This window comes from Balaenoptera musculus, chromosome 1 (genome assembly GCF_009873245.2).
Source record: "Balaenoptera musculus isolate JJ_BM4_2016_0621 chromosome 1, mBalMus1.pri.v3, whole genome shotgun sequence".
In the NCBI taxonomy this organism is placed as follows: Eukaryota; Metazoa; Chordata; class Mammalia; order Artiodactyla; family Balaenopteridae; genus Balaenoptera; species Balaenoptera musculus.
In genome coordinates, this window is record NC_045785.1 from 166135602 (window position 1) to 166159540 (window position 23939).

Here is a 23939-nt window from a genome sequence, read left to right on the forward strand (position 1 = left end):
AGAAAAAAGTCTTGATAAAATTTCCCCCTCCAACAGAGCCAATTATTTATGGGCTTTCTCGAGGTTCAGTGCTATTCAGTGAAAACCAACCACATGGAACCCCCAACCCCTCCCCTCCCTGTACTTCTCTATGAAATTCACAATGGGCAAACCAAGGGTGTGTCTTTCCTCGGTCAGATTTTTCTCTCTGAATCTGTGGACAAAAATATTACTGTAGCATTTGTGCACCTGAACTGTTCTCTCCCTTTTGCACAGAAGACATTGCATTTGTCCTCCTGATCCTGGAAGAGAAGAAACGGTTCACCTGAGTACGTTTTGAAATTCTCTCCTTGAACTGGGTTTGGTTCCCATCATGGCCAGATTTGCAACATGAGATTGAGTGGTCTACAGGGCTGTCAGCAAAATAATATCACCCCTTTGTGGAGGAGTGACGGGCCATACAAAGAGTGTGGCTTGCTTTATCTACTCATGCTGGTCACCAACTTTGTAAAAAACAGTTTAAATATTTTCCCACAGAATGTATGCTAATTTTTAAAAATGTATATAACATAGACAAGCCAAATAATTCCGCTACTTAAAGGTAACCACTATACACACTTGATGTGTATCTCTTGCTTGTCTTTTTTCTATACATGAATTTTCTTTTGACCAAAAAAAGAAAATTGACTATATATACTGTTTTATGTACCACTTTTTTACCAAACAAAATATACTGTATATTTTCCATATCAGACATTGTTCTAAAAATTCATTTATAAAGGGAATATATATATTAAAAAATTTTTTTTACCTTATAGTATACCATAATTTACTTAACTAAACTCTTATTTGGGGAGACATTTGAATTTGCTTTTTTTAAAAATTTATTTATTTTATTTTGGCTGCGTTGGGTCTTCGTTGCTGCACGTGGGCTTTTCTCTAGTTGCAGTGAGCGGGGGCTCCTCTTCGTTGCAGTGCACAGGCTTCTCACTGCTGTGGCTTCTCTTGTTGCAGAGCACGGGCTCTACAGGCTTCAGTAGCTGTGGTGAATGGGCTCAGTAGTTGTGGCACACGGGCTTAGTTGCTCTGCAGCATGTGGGATCTTCCCAGAACAGGGCTTGAACCTGTGTCCCCTGCATTGGCAGGCGGATTCTTAACCACTGCGCAACCAGGGAAGCCCTTGAATTTGGTTCTATTGAAAAAATTCTTTGCATAAAATCTGCACTTTGGACATACTTATGATCCTTTCCTAAAGATCAATTACTAGCAGTATAATTACTATTCCAAGGGTAAAAAAAAATGATGTCTTTTGACTCATCACCGAATGGCTTTCCAAAAAGACTATACCAAGATTATACTAATTTACAAGTTTATACCAATTTAATATATTTTGGCATTTTGATAGGCACCCACCAAAAGGTATCTTATTATTGTTTCACTTTGCATTTATATTGCAATATTTCAATAGATATTACAGTAAACATTTAAAAAATTTACTGCTCATTTGTAGTGCCTCTTTTGTGATACGCTATCAACAACTTTTATATGGTCTTCTATTGGGAACTGAGTATTTTTCATATTGATGTGTAAGAACTCTTTATATATTGCATTCTATATGTTGCAGTTTTTTTCTTCAATTTGATGTTTGACTTTCAATATTATTTATTGAAATAATGGGGGCATGTAAGATAATTTTCCTTTTATATGTTTACTAAGAACTTTAAAAAATAGAGATGCAATAAGATAAATAAAATATAAATACCTGAATATCACTACCCAGAGATAACGAAGACAATGAAGAAATTTTTAATTTTAGTAAAATTCAAACCATTTAAATATTTTCTATTATGGTTTCTATCTTTCACGTTATTCTTAGAAATATCTCCCTTACTTTATAATCACCTGCATCTTTTTCTATTCCCTTTTTTTTAATAGATCTTTATTGGAGTATAATTGCTTCACAAGACTGTGTTAGTTTCTGTTGTACACCAAAGTGAATCAGCCAGATGCATACACATGTCCCCATGTCCCCTCCCTCTTGAGCCTCCCTCCCACCCTCCCTATCCCACCCCTCTAGGTCATTGTAAAGCACCGAGCTGATCTCCCTGTGCTATATGCTGCTGCTTCCCACCAGCCAACTATTTTACATTCTGTAGTGTATATATGTCGATGCTACTCTCACTTCACCCCAGCTTCCTCCTCCCACTCCATGTCCTCAAGTCCATTCTCCATGTCTATGTCTTTATTCCTTTTCTGCTCCTAGGTTCATCAGTACCATTTTTTTTTTTTTAGATTCTATATATATGCATTAGCATACAGTATTTGCTTTTCTCTTTCTGACTCACTTCACTCTATATGACAGACTCTAGGTCCATCCACCTCACTACAAATAACTCAATTTCGTTTCTTTTTATGGCTGAGTAATATTCCATTGTATATATGTGCCACATCTTCTTCATCCATTCATCTGTCGATGGACATTTAGGTTGGTTCCACGTCCTGGCTATTGCAGATAGTGCTGCAATGAACATTGTGGTACATGTCTCTTTTTGAATTATGGTTTTCTCAGGGTATATGCCCAGTAATGGGATTGCTGGGTCATATGGTAGTTCTATTTTTAGTTTTTTAAGGAACCTCCGTACTGTTTTCCATAGTGGCTGTATCAATTTACATTCCCACCAACAGCGCAGGATGGATCCCTTTTCACCACACCCTTTCCAGCATTCATTGTTTCTAGATTTTTTGATAATGGCCATTCTGACTGGCAGGTGATACCTCATTGTAGTTTTGATTTGCATTCCGCTAATAATTAGTGATGCTGAGCGTCTTTTCATGTGCCCCTTGGCTATCTGTATGTCTTCCTTGGTGAAATGTCTATTTAGGTCTTCTGCCCATTTTTAAATTGGATTGCTTGTTTTTTTGATATTGAGTTCCATGAGCTGTTTGTATATTTTGAAGATTAATCCTTTGTCTGTTGTTTCATTTGCAAATGTTTTCTCCCATTCTGAGGGTTGTCTTGTTTATGGTTTCCTTTGCTGTGCAAAAGCTTTTAAGTTTAATTAAGTCCCATTATTCCTTTTAATTAACATGTAAATTTTTCATTCATTGGGAGTAATTTTGGTATAAAGTAAGGCTGTAACTTCGTTATCTTTCCAAATTCTCTTCCTTCTGTACAGTATATCTCTCTCTATAAAGTATAGATATTTGGCTTTCTTTCTGTAGAAGGGTAAGACAGTGAATAGAGGAAACTGTGAGGAAGCCAATTAGTTCTGGGGAAAGCAAGGAACTATATCAACAGCAATAAAGACCGATGAACGCCAGTGGTCACATACAGTAACTAGGTCAAAAGGGGGTCCCATAATGTGCAGTGAAATAATGGAAGAGCTATGGATGGCAAGAGGTGAGCTGACTGTTGACATTCAATTTCTAGCCCTCTGTCTTTTCCTCTGCCATCACCTACCACCCCTGCTGCCACCTCCTGGGAAGAAAAAAAAAAAAACCTACTCATTAAGGTGAGATGGAGTTAAGGCATAAGGAAATGTATGAACCCAAGTGAGAAATCTAGTGACCAGGATTTGCGGGCCCTGGGGTTGGATAGTTGAGACACCAGGGAGGGTATCAGACTTTCCTCAGTGCCGTCTCTGGATGACAGAGTGAAAGCTATGGCTCTGTGTATATTGTTAGTGGCTTTTCACATTTTAAACAACTGGCTTACCCTGACTCCTAATCACATGAGAATTACGTAGTTCTATGATTTAGCTTAGACTATCTGCCCCACCCTCCTGGATACTGCCCAGGCCTCTGTTAGAGCAGCTTGCTAACGTTAGCTGCCCTGACAACGTGGAGAACTCAGGCAAGCCAGCTTCTGCTTTTCCCTGCCTCCCTGTTAAAGTACTGTCTGACCTGGGCTAAGATATATGTTCATAAAACCACTTTGCTGTTTCTACAGAACAGATCCTCTGTGCTAGAGCTTGGAAACACTCCCAGCATCTTACCGTCTAGAACTCCTTTCTGTTGGGTGGACCACCTTGAACACTAACCCCAGCCTGCTTAATTGGAAGTTATGTCTAGTCTAGTCTCCCTTGGATAAACAGAACTCCTCAACTCTGTTCTTGGCTTGCCTTCTGGACTTTGATACTAACACACCATTCACTGCTCTTGCTTGACCTGTCAAGTGCTCACCCAGAACACATGCTGGGCCTGATCCAAACCCTGGTCTCCCTTCCTCCTGGCCACTCTGGCTTCCCGGGATCCAAGACCAGATGCCAACCGCCCATCTTCACTCTCAAATTGTTCGTTACTGACAATGAGATTTCCAAGTCAGTTAAAATAAAACTTTGAGTTTATTTTCATCGCTACAGAAATTGACAACAATTTTTCAAAATGTTTGATGAAATCAAGTTTTTCTCTTGAGTCTTTTGGCTGACTACTTTTGGTTGGGGGGAAGGGGGTTTGAAATGTATTCCTAATTGCTCACTGAAGCATTTTTACAATGGCTGCTTTAAAATCTTTGTCAGATAATTCTAACATCTCTGTCAGCCTGCTGTTGGCATCCATTGATTTTCTTTTTTTCAATCCATTTGAGATCTTTTTAGTTCTTGATGTGACAAGTGATTTTTGATTGAAAACTAGACATTTTGTATATTGCATGCATTATAAGAGATAGATCTTAAATTAAACCTTCTGTTTTAGTTGACTTCCTCTAACATTGCTTCAACAGTGAACGTAGAAGTCAGGGTCCCCTCCTCCCCACCCTCCCCTCACCCCGCTGGCCTCTGGGTGTTCTTAGCTATCGCTGAGCAAGGCTGGGAGTTCTCACTCCATACTAGGTACTAGGCTCCATTGATACCCCCTGGCTGGGAGGCATTGGAGCTGCCCCCTTACTGCTCCCCTTGTGGCCTCTTCTGATGGAGGGTGGGGGACCTCATTTTTAGTGGGTTGTGAGGAAAGTCCACTCCACTAGGCCTCCTCTGATACCAACCCAGGGGAGGGGGAAGGATGTCTCAGTCCACCAAGGAGGAGTGGAAGTTCTGGTCCCTCTGGGAGCTCTGAGACACCACCCACATTGGAGGGAGTGGGGGCAATTGGAGTGCCTCATTACAGCCTCACGAAGATGGAAATATTGCCTCCCCACCCTTTGCTGGCAGGGGTGGGGTGGGACCACGGTGTTTTCCGTGTTGTTGGCAGGAGCAGACCAATTATTGTCTAATAGTTTTCTGCCATTTTCCTGGCCCTCTGGTTGAGAGAACAGGCTTTTGGTAGGGCCTTTTTTGTCTGCGCCCACTGATATTGGGGGATGCCAGCTTCTTGAGACCTGTGTCTGAGAAACATGAAACAAAAAGGAAACTCACCACTAAGTTGCTCTTCTGTTCCCAAAGTCATTAGTCAGTCAGCCTTCTCTCTTCTTTTCAGAATCATCTTATGTTTGTGTTATATACAATGTCCAGGCTCTTCCATTGTACTTAGTGGGAGAAATACCAAAAAGCACATCTGCTCCATCTTTCCTATTTCTTTCTTTAATCTTAAAAGACAGAAATAAATCAGTAATATAGAAAAATATATACCTCTATGTATGAAACATATAAATTTAAAACATGTATGAATTCCTACCATGGGAACACCAAATCCCGTGCTTCTTTTATCTAGTTTAATTTGCCTCAATACTTAAGTAAATATGAATAGTTTGTGTTCAGAAAGAGTCTTGTCAGGAAGAGTCAGAGTCAGCTAAATGTGGATCACTCTCCTTCAACATCTAATTAGACTTGTTACTGTCGGTTCTCTCTTGGTTACAAATCATCAGTAGTTCTTATAATTATATCTGTGTAAAGAAAGGCAGGGCGGTTCTTCCTGACGCCTGCATTTCTGAGCAATGTGAAAGCAAGTCTAAGTTCTTACATGAAACTCAGGTGGAATACCCGTGTGTGTGTGTACACATGCATACATGTCTATCTATCGCTATATATACTTACTGATAGCAAATGTTTAAAGTCATGGCAAATTTTTTTGAGTATCATTTAAGAAAGAAATGTAATTTATATCTTCATGGAAACAAAAGTGAGAAATGAATTGTAAAGATGTCTCTGACCAAAGCACTTTCCATCAACCTAGAGCTCTTCCAGAAAAGCAGGTCGAGTAGTGAAATAACCACCCCGCTGGAGGCCAGGGGCCTGGATTTGCTATTAGAATCATAAGTTGTTGGACTGAGCTGCTTGGCTTCGTTCTGTATCCTCGACCTGGCTTTTATGTCTCCCAAGAATTGCGGGAGGAAATGCCAAGATGCTGCAACACAGCTACAAAGTAAAAGAGATGAGAAAAGAAAAAGATCCTCTGAAACTGAACCTGGGTCTCCCCAAGAATGCATCACCAGATCTGCTTTATAAGAGTCATCTGCCTCTGAGATGCAGAGGAGAGGGAGCCAAGAAACAGAGAAGTCTTTCTGCAGAAGTCAGCACAGGTCCATCTCCAACTGTAGCAGTGACAGCTTCGTCACCTGTGTAAAGAGTTTGAAGAGCTCTAAGGAGTCTTGACTTTCTGCCTTGACATGGCAGAGGAATCCTGTTTCAGGCTTTGACAAATCTCTAACTTCTCTCAGCACGTGCAGCATGAATAAAGAGATTTAGCTTGTGGGAGGCCCTGTTTCATGTCTGCCTTGATGCAGCCTCTTTAATTAATTTATTTATTTATATATTTTTTGGCCGTGTTGGGTCTTCGTCTCTGTGCGTGGGCTTTCTCTAGTTGCGGCGAGCGGGGCCCACTCTTCATGGCGGTGCGCGGGCCTCTCACTATCGCGGCCTCTCTTGTTGCGGAGCACAGGCTCCAGGCGCGCAGGCTCAGTAGTTGTGGCTCACGGGCTTAGCTGCTCCACGGCATGTGGGATCTTCCCAGACAAGGGCTCGAACTCGTGTCCGCTGCATTGGCAGGCAGATTCTCAACCACTGCGCCACCAGGGAAGCCCAATGCAGCCTCTTTAATTCAGACTCACACAGGCACCCACCAGCCTATACAAACACATACTTACATTCACAAAATTAGCTCAGGAAACCCTGTCCTAACCTTGCCTCCTACACCTCCATCCTACCTAACCCCAAAATGCTATTGTTTGGGTTCCAAAGAAACCAGTACTGCTTGGCTCTTGGACTTGAGTTTTGCACATAACTACCACGGTTTAAAATGCAACTCTCTCTCAAAAACTCTGACCAAGTTTGCCTTCCTGGCTTTCTACCTCCCTTCCTCATTCCCACCCTCACCAGTGCTGCTTCAGATAGGACCTCACCCTAGCTTCCAGCCATAGAAGGTGACTCTCAGGCCCAGCCACCTGACCACACCCTGACAGTGTGTGGTCTTGAGCAAGTTGTTTACCCTCTCTGAACCTCAGTGTCTTCGTTATAAATGGTGTATTATGTTACCACAAAGACTCGTGTAACGCTCTGATGAGATATTGCATGCCCACTATTTAGCACAGTGCTTGGTGCATAACAAGCCCCCATCTCTCCCTCTCTTTCTCTCTCTCTCTCTCTCATCTCTATCTCTACCTCTATCATCTCTCCAGATCTGGGATAGTATCAGGGGAATTATGTTTTCTTCAAGGCACCCCTCACTTTCAGAAGGGCATTGATGAAGTAGAGTGTCCAAAGGAAAATCAACCCTAAAGAGAGAAAATAATGATAGCAATAACTATTATTGAACACCTATGTGCCAAAACATTGTACAAGCAAACAGTCATTTTTGTCATTTATTCTTGACAAAAGCCAAAAAAAGTTAGCTATTACTATCCTTACTTTCCTACTAAAGAAACAGACAGAAAAAGTCAACTTGCCCAATTATCACAGAGTTCAGAGGGGCAGAAATGGAATTCAATCCTAAGTCATTTTGATTCCAAGGCCCATCGTCTTTTCACTACATGACCCTGATTCCTGCCATATGATATAAGGGGAGAGTGAGGGAACTGGGAATATTTAACAGGCTCTCAGAGTAGGAGGAACAAGTGTGCAACATCAAGAAATCTCCAATAGCTCATTCTACTCCAAGGTCCTATGATGTAATGACCTGCAGGCAATGGAGCCAAACTGTAGGAAACTGGAACTTGTAGCCCTGCTCTGAGTGAGGTTCTAGCTCCAGGAACTTGACCTTCCGTGGTTTTCTCTTGTCAACACCTTTACTTCTCTCTGTGCCATAAAATAAAAGTTTCTTTTTCCCATAACACAAGCTTAGTATATTTATGAAGTGCTGATTTTCAGAGGAAATAGGCCCTGTCTTTAAGAATTGGTGGAAAGTCCCTGCAGGTAGCCCTGCTGGTCAGACAGACTGAGGGCTGAAGAAGTAGCACCTGAAGGCTAAATAATAACAATAATAACCAAGGCTTGGGGAGCGCTTACTGTTTGCACTGTTCTACATGCTTTCATGTAATGGCCCATATAGTTCTCATAACAACTCCATGGCAGTTTCCAAATAATATTCTGCTATTTCTTATGTCTTCTGGAATTTTCTTACCCTGGATGTATGATTTTAGACTCAAATGATACCTCATTTAAAAAAATTAAGACAAATCCTTTCGAACTTATTTCTCAGTATGATCTTTAACAGTGTGGACTCTGGAGCCTGCATTGCCTGCCTGGGTTTGAATCTCAGCTCCACTACTTCTTACCATATGACTTGAGGATAATATAATATTGATGAATAGGATTACTAGGAGATGAGGAAACTTAAGTAAATTGTCCAAAGGGCCACACTAGTAATAGAGCTGAGACTTAAACCCTAGTGGAGTTGTCTTCATGTTTCTGTCCCATAAAGGGATTGTTGGTGTTAGGTTGGTCTTTGCAGTTGTGTTTCCATCCAGCTGGAATGTCCTCACAGAAAAACTTCCTTCCTCTCTACCTAAAACCAAAGAAAAATGGAACTTTCAGCACTTTGCCAGAAAAGTCCTTGGTACTTCTATTTTATTGATTCAACTAGACTCATGAATATTGACTGGAAAAACTGCTATGTGCTGAGCACCATGCTAGGGATTGGGGATGAATCCAATCAATTGAGATGATTGAGGTGAATAACACATAAAACACTTTTCTGAAAGTTGCTCATAGTCTGTTAAGGGAGGCATACCTGGAAACCAATGAAGTTAAAAGTAGTGTGTGAAGGGTGCAGCAGTATAACATTTCTGAAATTTTGACTGATTTCTTTTTTAAGCACTGTAGATTCTCTCTTTGCCTTATCCCCACTCAAGCACGAGGCCAACCCACACCTACTGCCATAAAGAGGGATGTGACCCAGGCGCAATGGAGTCTTCCCAGCCTGAGTGTATAAAAGCCTAAAACCTCAGGGAAGAGAGATTTAACTCAAATATTTGAGGATGGAGGAGAGAGAGGTAAAGAATGTACCAAGCCATTGGAGACAGGTTCCTGTTCCAGAGAGCATTTGTTCATTTATTCACTCATCTTTCATTCACTTATTCATTTGTTCAACTCACGTTTATTAAGTAAATCCTATGGACCAGGGATTGTTTTAAACACTGGGAACACAGTAGTGAACATCACAAAGTCCCCGTGCTTCAAGATGCCTAGAGAAAGTCAGCAGACAACCAATTAAACATATGGGACATCAGATGGTGATAAGGGCTGTAGAAAAAAATAAAGCAGAGAGGGGAGGGAGAGGTTGGGCTGGAGGTGGAGTGGGGAGGAGGTTGCTGTGGTATCAGAGAACAGCCTCTCTAGTTCAGTGACTGAAGGGGGTAAGGGAGCAAAACATGGCTCTCCAAAGAAAGAGCGTTTCATGCAAGGGGGAACAGCAATTCAAAGGCCCTGAGACAGGAATGTACCTCATGCATCCAAGGAGGCCAGTGGGGTTGGAATGACTGAAGGGGAGAGAGCAGGAGATGAGGTCAGAGAGAAATGGAAATCCAGATCATGCAGGACTTTAGAAGCCAATGAAAGGAGGTTGGCTTTTCCAGCGGGTGAGATGGGAAGTCATTAGTGTTTTGTGCAGGGAAATGACTTGATTTGACTTTTGTTTTAAAATCATTTTGGTGCCTATATTGGGAATTGGGAGGATGCAAAAAGAAAAACAAGGAAAAGAGTGTGGAGACTGTTATGATAATCCCAGGAGGGATGATGGTTTCTTGGACCAAGGTAGTAGCAGCGCCAGAAGTGAGAATTGATCAGATTCAGGTAGGGACCCCAGGATACACTGATGAGATGTGGAATATACAATAAAAAGAGCTATCAAGATGGAACAAAGATTTTCAGCCTTGATCAAGTGGGAGCCTAGAGGTTTAGGTTAAATGAGACCTTAGCATTCATTCACCCATTCCACTCCTCTCATTCATAGTTTTGGGAGAAAACTAGGGCCCAGAGACACAGAGCATCTGCCCTGGTTACATAGGAAATTAGAGACCAGAGTGTGGATTCCTCAATTTCAGTCCACTGCCCCTTTCTCCTTCCTCTTTGGCGTCATTGATATGATTTCTTCATTGTCACAGGCAGCGCTCACCAGTGCTCCGGCTGAATAGAAATGGATATCTGCAAAATAGAATAAGAATTGTGAACTCAATAAATTTGTGGGTTTTTTTAATGATGTCTTCATCTGTTTTTTAAAAATAATTTTTAAAACTAGTTTTAGATTTACAGAAAAATACAGAGTTCCAAATACCTAGTTTCTCCTGTTATTAGTATCTTACATTAGTATGATAGATTTGTCACAATAAATAAATGAAAATTGATGCGTTTTTATTAACTAGAGTTCATATTTTATTGTTTTCCTTAGTCTTTTCCTAATACCCTTTTCCTATTCCAGGATCCCTTCTAGGATACCACAGTATATTTAGTCATCATAGATCCTTAAACTCCTCTTGGCTGTGAGCCTTTTTTAGAGTATCCTTGTTCTTGACGGCCTTGACAGTTTTGAGGAGTACTGGTCAAGTATTTTGTAGAACTTCCCTCAACTGGAATTTGTCTGACATTTTTCTCATAATTAGACAGCAGTTTTGTGTTTTTAGGAGGAAGATGGCATGACATTTCATCACTTCATATCAAGGGTACATATTATGAATATGATTTATCATTGCAGATGTTAACCTTGATTACCAGGTGAGGTGGTATTTATCAGATTTCTCCTCTGTGACGTTACCCTTTTATTCCCCTTTCCATACTGTCCTCTTTGGCGGGAAGTCACTATATGAGCAGCTCACACTTGGAGAGTGGGGTATCTTGAGGGTGGAATAGCTACATAAATTATTATGAATTCTTCTTCATTGATCTGTTTATTCTCCCCCACCTATTTATTTATTCAATTATTGATTATATCCATAGGGACTGGGCAGGGCACCAACAATCTGTGCTACATCTGACACAGAAAATGGATGGATGAGTTGTTGGATGGATGAAGGCTTTTTTACAATTGACAACAGAAATTGTAACAACAAGTACATGTCCACACAAGAACCTGTACGTGAATGTTCACAGCAGCATTTTTCATAATAGCCAAAAGGTAGAAACAACCCAAATGTCCATCAACTGACAAATGGATAGACAAAATGTAATATAGCTATACAATGGAATATTATTTGGCCAGAAAAAGGAATAAAGTGCTGATACATGCTACAACATAAATGAACCTTGAAAACATGCCAGTAGAAAGAACCCAGTCACAAAAGACTAGATATTATATGATTCTATTCACATGAAATGTCCAGAATAGGGAAATTTGTAGAGACAGAAAGTAGATTAGTGGTTGCCTCAGGCTAGGGACAGGGGCGCTAGGAAGCTAGGGAGGTGATGGCTAAAAGGTACAAGGTTTCCTTTTGAGATGAAGAAAATATTCCAAAATTGACTGCGGTTATGGTTGCACATATTTGTGAATATACTAAAAACCATTGAATTATAGACAGTAAATTGGTGAATTATATGGTATGTGAATTATATCTCAATAAAGCTGTCTTTAAAGGGAAATTGTAACAGCATGCAAATTGAGAAATATAATTTGGTCTCTTTTATACTAACATTAGGCTGGATTGTGCTTTAAAATGTATTCCTGGTTATCTTTGGTGTGGAAATGAACAAAAACAGAGACCATTTTGAAATGTTGGACAACAATGCAAAAATACTCATATTTGGTTCTAGAAAACATTACAGTGATTTTGAAATAATTGATTCTCCTTTCTAATTGTGTTTTGACTAGGTGACAATATAAATTCACCTTCCTTAGATGTGGTACATATATATAATGAAATATTACTCAACCATTAAAAAGAAAAAAGAAATAATACCATTTGCAGCAACATGGATGGACCTAGAGATTATCATACTAAGTGAAGTAAGTCAGAAAGAGAAAGACAAATACCATATGATATCACTTATATGTGGAATCTAAAATATGACACAAATGAACTTATCTGCAGAACAGAAACAGACTCACAGACATAGAGAACAGACTTGTGGTTGCCAAGGGGGAGAGAGGTGGGGGAGGGATGGATTGAGTTTAGGATTAGCAGATGCAAACTATTACATATATTACATATAGAATGGATAAACAACGAGGTCCTGCAGTATAGCACAGGGAACTCTATTCAATATCCTGTGATAAACCATAATGGAAAAAAATGAATACATATATATATATAACTGAATCACTTTGCTGTATAGCAGAAATTAACACATTGCAAATCAACTATATTTCAATTAAAAAAATTCACCTTCCTTGAGTTCATAAAAACAGACACACAGGGGAAATATGGACAAGACATTTTCTAAATGGAAAGTCAAACTAGAGATGAAATGTGCTTCAGACAATCCACAAAGAAGAAGAACAATATGAGACTAATGGACAGTTAAATGCACATATGCACATACACACCACACCACATGATGTTTTACCCTTCAGTTCAGCTGACTCTCTTTCCTTTCTCTGTTTTCCTTCTTTAGCTTGGTTACCACCTCAGCTATGAATAAATGACTCCACACTGTTCAGCCTAAGGCTCAATGCAATGGGCTATTTAAACATTAAATGGAGCCAGATAGACATAAGGAGAGATACAGCTCTAAGCATATGAACTTGAACTTTTTGGCAGATTCTGACCAGCAAATACACAACACTCTTACTGAGGAGAAATTAGCTCATCATTTGTCTGTGGAGTTGGCCCAGGGCAATCATTTCTTTCTGAGTTCCATCTGCAGCCCTGCCATCCCTGTAAAATGGGGTTGGCATGATCCCAGAAACATGTTTCAAAGAGGACTCAAGGAATGGCCTCCAGTGTTTCTCACAGCTGGTACCCTGCTCTTTCCTCAAGGTAGGACTCATCTAAAAACAAAAGCTTTCTGCTAGGGGGGCTGAAGTGAGTGACAGAGGTGTTCAAAAGGAAATGTAAGCCACAGAGACAGGAGGGGAGAGGAGAAGCTGGTGCCAGTGTCAACAGGAGGGGCTGATATGTGTGAAAACACTTGAGGACAGAGGAGAAGGAAACCTTCCAGGACAAACACTTGAGGACAGAGAGAGCCTTGTTATTCCCTGAAAAGACTGGCAACTATTGGAGGTTGGAGCTCCATCCTATGCTGGACTTTCCATCCTGGGCTTTGACTTGGCGAAGAAGTGCAGAGGGGAGAGCCGTGAGGAGTTAGAGAATGAGTAGTTCCAGGTATTCTGGTATTCCTGACTAGTGTCTGCTGGGATTGCTCTCCACTCTCCTCTCTTCCCAGTTCACTATTTCCAATCCTTTGGACCATTCAGACTTTCTCGGTCAGTCCTCATTTCCAACACTCTTTCCCTTGGCCCCATAAACAATCAAAATTGCTGGAAATTCTAACCTTTTATCACTCAGACTACATCTCTTAGACTATTACCTGCAACTAGAAATGGATCATAAGCCACTATCTGTATTTGCACCACATACCTCTGCTTGGAAAGAGTCAAGGGAAGCATGCGAGTGAGTTCACTCTCCTAGCAACTCTTCCTTTTCCTTTGGTATCATGGGAATTTATCAGCTTGCTGAGCAGAGACCACTGTAATTGCAATATGCTGGGCCATTGATGGGAGTGGTAGGGTGGGATAAAGAAAAGCAAATGTGAAACTCAAGAAAAGATAGCTTCAGAGTATTAGCATTGCCTATATTGGCATATTCAATTAAAAAATAAATTATGTGCAAATTCTAGAATGACCTTCTTCCTGCCACTTACCACACTTCCTGTATTTGAACACAACTCAAGGAAACTCCCAGGGGAAATTCTTACTTAAACTCATCACCCCATCCCCTTCCCTTAAACTCAATACTTGGTACTAGCCACTTCATTAAATGACACTTTCTAGGAGCTTGGCAGATATTTCTGTTCACGCACCCTAGGAAATCCATCTCCCAGGTGCTGTGGCCTTACCAACATGGCATTTTATTAGAGAACTTGTTGTTGACATGGAAAACATTAGTATAACAGACAAACAAAAACCCCAGGGCTACAGAATCCCCAGTTACCTTTTTGGTAATCTACTGGGTTAACTCACCACTTCCTTCTCGCTCCTCTTTGTAGAAAAGTTATCCAAAATCCCTAGCAGATATTCAAAGCCTGCCATGACTGTCCACTTCTTACATTTCCAGCCTTTCCTTCTACCTCTCTCCCTAATGGCAAAAGGTGTAGCTAAGCTGGGTGGCTCAGCATTTCCTGAGGCTGCTGGCTTCTTGCTCATCACCGTGCCTTTGTGTATACAGTTTACTCCCTCTGTCAGGAATGCCAGCTTCTCAAATTCCACCTGTTGAAATCCAATCTATCCTTCAAAATCCAATTTAAATACCAGTTTATCCATAAAGTCTTCCCTGATCTACATCCCCCAAGTCTTCCCTACTGTAATGAATTTCTCTTTCCCCCCATGTCCATATCAATATACAGGATTATCAAATTTTGCCCAACAGTCATCAACAGCTAATTACCAGAAAGTATTTCTTTCATTCAAAAAATACATTTTAAGGGACTTTAACTTGACTATGTCTATAATTATCATGGTTCCTAGAAAGTCACCTTGCCTAGAATATTTAGCAAATTTATGAGGTAAACTGGTGGTTGGTAGGACCAGACCTCCAGATTTTATGAATATTTAATGAGAAGGGGCAAAAAAATAATTTGTATAAAATAATTGCTTTTCTTTTAGACCAACTGATTCAGGCTTTGAAAAATAGTAGTGGTGCTGTACTTCTTTGTGATTGTCCTGTTGGGGATCACAGGATTAGTTAGACCACATCCTTGTGGGTGGAGTTGAAGAATCCTTCAACAGAGATAGATATCTGGATTGCTTAGTATTGGGGAAAGAGAGCAATTCTGGGTCAGGGAATGAGGAATTAGAAGGTAGGTTTAGTCTGGCCTGAGAAAAACATTCCTTTCTTTTTTAGAGCCAGAAATGAGTAGAGCTTGGACTAGGAGACATGGAAATGCCTATAGCAATTTCAGAGGTGGGAGGTGAGCCCCCCATGACTACATAGATGTTAGCTGTATGTGAGGCAGACAGCCTATCTGAGACAGGACTCCCCAGACATTCTGGACCTGTGCAACGTGGTTATTTCCTTTTCATTATCCTCAAACTTTGATAAATTCTTATTACCTGTAGCAATTTGTTCTACCATGTAAAATTGGGGGGAAGCCAGTCTCACCCTTGAGATGAAGAGAACAGAGGGAAAGAAATACCCATGGTATTTCTACAGTCAGGGGGATTGTCACAATGGTGGTAACTCAGCATAGAAGTGATCCCATAGGGGACCTGGGAGCTATCGGAAGTAACAAAGAGCACATTGACAATTTGATACTAAAAAGAATGTGATATTAAATACTTTGCAATTAATCACTTCTTAATTAACAAGTGTTCTGAGCTTTTTATATCAGGTGTTCTCAAAATGGTTGATAACTATAATTTATTCAAGCTATTGCAAACACACATCAGAAGTTAACACATGTCACAGAGGGGCCGTTAAACATAACAGATTTAGCCAAGTTGGTTTTAGCACTTTTCTTTTGGGAATGTGCTACTTGAAAGAAAGATGTCTCAGAAGTCAATACCAAATTGGGTTAAGGATAATTAATTGCAGAATGAGTATAAAAGAACAACTCAAATTAATTTTTGAAATGTATACACAAAATATTGATTTTTTGGAAATGAAATGCAGATTGTTCCACTGTTTAGGCACTATTAGCATTGCCCTCAGCCTTGGGACATCTCTAAAACATATCTGCAACGTTCAACAGTATTGAGCAAGAATTTATAGAGTATTTACTGTAGGCTCTGACCACACATTGAGAGACCCCTTAGAGTATTAAAACATAATCCCTTATTTTGAGGAGCTCATAGCTTAGTGGAGAAACAATTTGGTGACTGTACTTATTGAGATATGCAAAGAATAGTATGGGAGTTCCGAAGGGAGGCTAGTCATTGAACACTTCCTAATGACAAATCTATAAAACTTCTTGCTTGCCTATGTTTTATCAAATTAATTTGTTTTTAAGTTATCTGAATAGACTTTTATTTGCTTACAATTATTTTTCTATCATCTCAACCAGTAACATACTTAGTTTTGTGGCTGGAGTTTTCTTATAATTAATGTTAGTTCCAAGTGTCAAACAGAGGTGCTGAGAGAGCTGGGCACTTCCAGAATGGTTGAGTAAGAACCTTGGCAAATCTGCCCTGAAAAAGCACTGATGAAACTGGCAAAACTGTCAAAAGCAACAATTTCAGAACTCTAGAAATTGACCAAAGGCATACAACAAATTGAAAAGCATACAACAAATAAAAAATTCAGGAAAAACAACTGAACCTCAGTAAGAACAGTTGGGTCTGTAGCATTTTAATTTGGAGCTATTCCCACCCCACCCCACCCCTAGGTCCATGGAACAGTAACCATGAAGACCAGAAGCCTGAATGTGATGGAGGGGGTTGATAATATATGAAGCTCCCCAGAAAAATCCCATACCCTAGGGTATTGTCAAAAACAAAAGCAGTTAGTGACAAACAATTGGGAAGGCCAATATTACATTTGCCTAAGGCTACAGTACTGGTTGGGATAAGAGACTAGCCAAAAGTTTTTAAGGGATATCTGGAGAAACAAGATAGCCATGGGAGCTATGAAAAGATCCAACATATTCCTGGGGATCTGGAAGATAGTGTGCATGTAGAAGGCTGTATGCACACTCAGGAAAGACCAAAGTGGGTCCCAGGGGCCCCTAAATGAGCATGAGGGCTTGTACAAGCAGAAAGTGAAAACTAAGATAGAATTATGAACCATCTGAACTTTGAATGTGTGCACCAACCCATACAGATCCCTTGGCATGGATGGAAGCCTTGCTGGCTCAGATGTTTAAGGTAAACTCGCAAGCATTGGATAACCACCCAGCTATGCTGAACCAGAAGTGGCTGCTAGGAAGCCTGGCTTTAGCATAAAAACAATAATTAAAAACTTTAAAAATCTGATCAGAAAAAAAAAAAAATCTGATCAGAGACTTCAGTGGCCACACACTGAACAGACTGTGTTAGTCCAGGCAAATCACTAAACAAACAAACAAAATAGCAAAAACAACAACCCCTTGGGAGGATCAAAATCCAGACTTGCTTCAATATATGATCTAAAATGTTCAGATTTTTTTATTACCAGAAATGCAAAGAAACAGGAAAATGTAGTCTATACATTGGAAAACAAGCAGCCAATAAAAACTCTCTAAGAGAGCCCAAATGTTGGACTTAGTAGACAGATACTTCAAACTTGCTATTATAAATATGTTCAGAGAATAAAAAGAAGCCATGTTCAATAATTAAATGAAAGTATTACAATAATATCTCACCAAATAGAGAACATCAATAAAGAAATAGATTTTTTTTAAAAAGCCAAATAAAAATTCTGGAGTTGAAAAGTACAATAACCAAAGTGAAAAATTCACTAGATGGACTCAAAAACAAATCTGAACTGGCAGAGGGAAGAACCAGCAAACTTGAAGATCGATAAAAAGAGATTATCCAATTTGAAGAACAGATGGAAAAAGAACGAAGAAAAATCAATGGAGCATCAGAGACCTGTGAAATACCATTAATTAAACCAATATTAGTGTACTAGAAGCCCCAGAAGGGAGAGAGAGAGACAGACAGACAGAGACAGAGAGAGAAATACTCAAAGAAATAATAGCTGAAAACTTCCCAAATTTGATTTTTAAAACATTCATCTACATAGCCAAAAAACTCAGTAATCCTGAGTAGGATAAACTCAATAGATTCACACCTAGACACATCATGGTCAAACTGTCAAAACACAAAGAGAAAATGTTGAAAGCAGCCAGAGAAAAATGACTCACTGTACAAGGGAGCCTCAATAAGATTAACAGCTGACTTCTCATCAGAAACAGTAGAGGCCAGAAGTTAGTGGGATGGCATATTCAAAGTTCTACAAAAACAAAGAACTGCCCACCCAGAATTCTATAACCAGAAAAACCATACTTCAAAAATAAAGGCAGAGGACCTTCAAGATGGCAGAAGAGTAAGACGTGGAGATCACCTTCCTCCCCACAAATACATCAGAAATACATGTGGAGCAACTCCTATAGGACACCTACTGAACGCTGGCAGAAGACCTCAGCTGTCCCAAAAGGTAAGAAACTCCCCACGTACCTGGGTAGGGCAAAAGAAAAAAGAAAAAACAGAGACAAAAGAATAGGAATGGGACCTGCAATTCTGGGAGGGAGCTGTGAAGGAGGAAAAGTTTCCACACGCTAGGAAGCCCCTTCACTGACAGAGACAGTGATGGGGGTGGGTGGGTGGGAAGCTTTGGAGCCACAGAGGAGAGCACAGCAACAGGGGTGAGAGGGCAAAGTGGAGAGATTCTCACACAGAGGATTGGTGTCGACCAGCACTCACCAGCCTGAGAGGCTTGTCTGCTCACCTGCTGGGGCAGGTAGGGGCTGGGAGCTGAGGCTCGGGCTTCAGAGGTCAGACCCCAGGGAGAGGATTGGGGTTGGTTGTGTGAACAAAGCCTGAAGGGGGCTAGTGCGCCACAGCTAGACAGGAGGGAGTCTGGGAAAAAGTCTGAAACTGCCTAAAAAGCAAGAAACCATTGTTTCGGGGTGCATGAGGAGAGGAGATTCAGAGCACTGCCTAAACAAGCTTCAGGGAGGAGCCCAAACCATGGCTATCAGTGCTGACACCAGAGATGGGCATGAAATGCCAATGCTGCTGCTGCCGCCACCGAGAATCCTGTGTGCAAGCAGAGCACTATCCATACCTCCCTTCCTGGGAGCCTGTGCAGCCCGCCACTGCCAGGGTCCTGTGATCCAGGGACAACTTCCCCAGGAGAACACACAGCACACCCCAGGCTGTTGCAACATCACGCTGGCCTCTGCCACCGCAAGCTCGCCCTGCATTCTGTACCCCTCCCTCTCCACCCTGCCTGAGTGAGCCAGAGCCCCCTAATCAGCCGCTCCTTTAACCCCCTCCTGTCTGGGCGAAGAACAGATGCCAGAGGATGACCTACATGCAGAGGCAGGGCCAAATCCAAAGCTGAACCCCAGGAGCTATGCGAACAAAGAAGAGAAAGGGAAATTTCTCAGTGCAGCCTCAGGAGCAGCAGATTATATACACACAATCAATTTGATGCATCCTACATCTGTAGAATACCCGAATAGACAACGAATCATCCCAAAACTGAGGTGGTGGACTTTGGGTGCAACTATACACTTGGGGTTTGCTGTATGCAACTGACTAGTTTCTGATTTTTATGTTTATCTTAGTTTGGTTTTTATTGCTTCTTATCATTGGTGGGTTTGTTTATTGGTTTGGTTGCTCTCTTCTCTCTCTTTTTTAAATTACTTTATTTATTTTAATAATATATATATATTATTTTTTATTTTAATAACTTTTTAATTTAATTTAATTTTTTTCTTTCTTTTTCTTTTCCCTTTTCTTCTGAGCCATGTGGCTGACAGGGTCTTGGTGCTCCAGCCAGGTGTCAGGCCTGAGCCTCTGAGGTGGGAGAGCCGAGTTCAGGACATTGGACCACCAGAGACCTCCCAGCCCCACATAATATCAATCAGCAAGAGCTCTCCCAGAGATCTCCAACCCAACTTTGAGACCTACCTCCACTTAACGACCAGCAAGCTCCAGTGCTGGACACCCCAAGCCAAACAACTAGCAAGACAGGAACACAAACCCACCCATTAGCAGAGAGGCTGCCTAAAGTCATACTAAGTTCTCAGACACTCCAAAACACACCACCAGACACTGCCCTGCCCACCAGAAAGACAAGATCCAGCCTCATCCACCAGAACACAGGCACCAGTCCTCTCCACCAGGAAGCCTACACAACCCACTGAACCAACCTCATCCATTGGGGGAAGACACCAAAAACAATGGGAACTACAAACCTGCAGCCTGCAAAAAGGAGACCTCAAACAGAGTAAGTTAAACAAAAGGAGAAGACAAACAAATATGCAGCATATAAAGGAGCAAGGTAAAAACCCACCAGACCAAACAAATGAAGAGGAAATAGGCAGTCTACCTGAAAAAGAATTCAGAATAATGATAGTAAAGATGATCCAAAATCTTGGAAATAGAATGGAGAAAATACAAGAAACGTTTAACAAGGACTTAGAAAAACTAAAGAGCAAACAATGATGAACAATGCAATAAATGAAAATAAAAATTCTCTAGAAGGAATCAATAGCAGAATAACTGAGGCAGAAGAACGGATAAGTAACCTGGAAGATAAAATAGTGGAAATAACTACCACAGAGAAGAATAAATAAAAAGGAATGAAAAGAATCGAGAACAGTCTCAGAGACATCTGGGACAACATTAAACAGATTATAGTTGAAAACTTCCCTAGGCAGGAAACACAAGAGAAAGAAAAGACCTACAATAACAAACCCAAAACAATTAAGAAAATGGTAATAGGAACATACATATCAATAATTACCTTAGGGCTTCCGTGGTGGCGCACTGGTTGAGAATCACCTACCAGTGCAGGGGACACAGGTCGAACCCTGGTCTGGGAAGACCCCATATGCAGCGAAGCAACTAAGCCCATGCACCACAACTACTGAGCCTGTGTTCTAGAGCCTGTGAGCCACAAATACTGCATGCTGCAACTACTGAACCCTGCATGCCTAGATCCCATGCTCCACAACATGAGAAGCCACCACAATGAGAAGCCTGCGCACCGCAACAAAGAGTAGCCCCCACTTGCCGCAACTAAAGAAAGCCCATGCGCAGCAATGAAGACCCAACACAGCCAAAATAAATAAATAAAATAGATACATTTATAAAAAATAATAATAATAATAATTACCTTAAATGTAAATGGATTAAATGCTCCAACCAAAAGACATAGACTGGCTGAATGAATACAAAAACAAAACCCGTATATATGCTGTCTACAAGAGACCCACTTCAGACCTAGGGACACATACAGATTGAAAGTGAGGGGATGGAAAAAGATTCTCCATGCAAATGGAAATCAAAAGAAAGACGGAGTAGCAATTCTCATATCACACAAAGTGGACTTTAAAATAAAGATTATTACAAGAGACAAAGAAGGACACTACATAATGATCAAGGGATCAATCCAAGAAGAAGATATAACAACTGTAAATATTTATACACGCAACAAAGGAGCACCTCGATACATAAGGCAAATGCTAACAGCCATAAAAGGGGAAATCGACAGTAACACAATCATAGTAGGGGACTTTAACACCCTATTTTCACCAATGGACTGATCAACCAAAATGAAAATAAACAAGGAAACACAAGCTTTAAATGACCCATTAAACAAGATGGACTTAATTGATATTTATAGGACATTCCATCCAAAAACAACAGAATACACTTTCTTCTCAAGTGCTCATAGAACATTCTCCAGGATAGATCATACCTTGGGTCATAAATCAAGCCTTGGTAAATTTAAGAAAATTGAAATCGTATCAAGTACCTTTTCCGACCACACCGCTATGAGACTAGATATCAGTTACAGGAAAAAATTTTTAAAAAATACAAACACATGGAAGCTAAACAATACACTACTAAATAACCAAGAGATCACTGAAGAAATCAAAGAGGAAAACAAAAAATACCTAGAAACAAATAACAATGAAAACACGATGACTCGAAACCTATGGGATGCAGCAAAAGCAGTTCTAAGAGGGAAGTTTACAGCAATACAATCCTACCTTAAGAAACAAGAAATATCTCAAATAAACAACCTAACCTTACACCTAAAGCAATTAGAGAAAGAAGAACAAAAAAACCCCAAAGTTAGCAAAAGGAAAGAAATCATAAAGATCAGCTCAGAAATAAATGAAAAAGAAATGAAGGAAACAATAGCAAAGATCAATAAAACTAAAAGCTGGTTCTTTGAGAAGATAAACAAAATTGATAAACCATTAGCCAGATTCATCAAGAAAAAGAGGGAGAAGACTCAAATCAACAGAATTAGAAATGAAAAAGAAGTAAAAACTGACACTGCAGAAATACAAAGGATCATAAGAGATTACTACAAGCAACTATATGCCAATAAAATGGACAACCTGGAAGAAATGGACAAATTCTTAGAAAAACACAACCTTCCGAGAATGAACCAGGAAAAAATAGAAAATATAAACAGACCAATCACAAGCGCTGAAATTGAAACTGTGATGAAAAATCTTCCAACAAACGAAAGCCAAGTACCAGATGGCTTCACAGGCGAATTCTATCAAACATTTAGAGAAGAGCTAACACCTATCCTTCTCAAACTCTTCCAAAATATAGCAAAGGGAGGAACACTCCCAAACTCATTCTACAAGGCCACCATCACCCTGATACCAAAACCAGCCAAAGATGTCACAAAAAAAGGAAACTACATGCCAATATCACTGATGAACATAAGTGCAAAAATCCTCAACAAAATACAAGCAAACAGAATCCAACAGCATATTAAAGGGATCATACACCATGATCAAGTGGGGTTTATCCCAGGAATGCAAGGATTCTTAATATATGTAAATCAATCAGTGTAACACAACATATTAACAAATTGAAGGATAAAAACCATATGATGATCTCAATAGATGCAGAAAAAACTTTCAACAAAATTCATCACAATTTATGATAAAAACGATCCAGAAAGTAGGTATAGAGGGAACTTACCTCAACATAATAAAGGCCATATATGACAAACCCACAGCCAACATCATTCTCAATGGTGAAAAAATGAAACCATTTCCACTAAGATCAGGAACAAGACAAGGTTGCCCACTCTCAACATTATAATTCAACATAGATTTGGAAGTTTTAGCCACAGCAATCAGAGAAGAAAAAGAAATAAAAGGAATCCAAATTGGAAAAGAAGAAGTAGAACTGTCACTGTTTGCAGATGACATGATACTGTACATAGAGAATCCTAAAGATGCTAGCAGAAAACTACTAGAGCTAATCAATGAATTTGGTAAAGTAGCAGGATACAAAGTTAATGCACAGAAATCTCTTGCATTCCTATACACTAATGATGAAAAATCTGAAAGAGAAATTAAGGAAACACTCCCATTTACCATTGCAACAAAAAGAATAAAATACCTAGGAATAAACCTACCTAAGGAGATAAAAGACCTGAATGCAGAAAACTATAAGACACTGATGAAAGAAATTAAAAATGATACAAACAGATGGAGAGATATACCATGCTCTTGGATTGGAAGAATGAACACTGTGAAAATGACTATACTACCCAAGGCAATCTACAGATACAATGGAATCCCTATCAAACTACCAATGGCATTTTTCACAGAAATAGAACAAAAAATTTCACAGTTTGTATGGAAACACAAAAGACCCCGAATAGCCAAAGCAATCTTGAGAAAGAAAACAGAGCTGGAGGAATCAAGCTCCCTGACTTCAGACTGTACTACAAAGCTACAGTAATCAAGACAATATGGTACTGGCACAAAAACAGAGATATAGATCGATGGAACAGGATAGATAACCCAGAGATA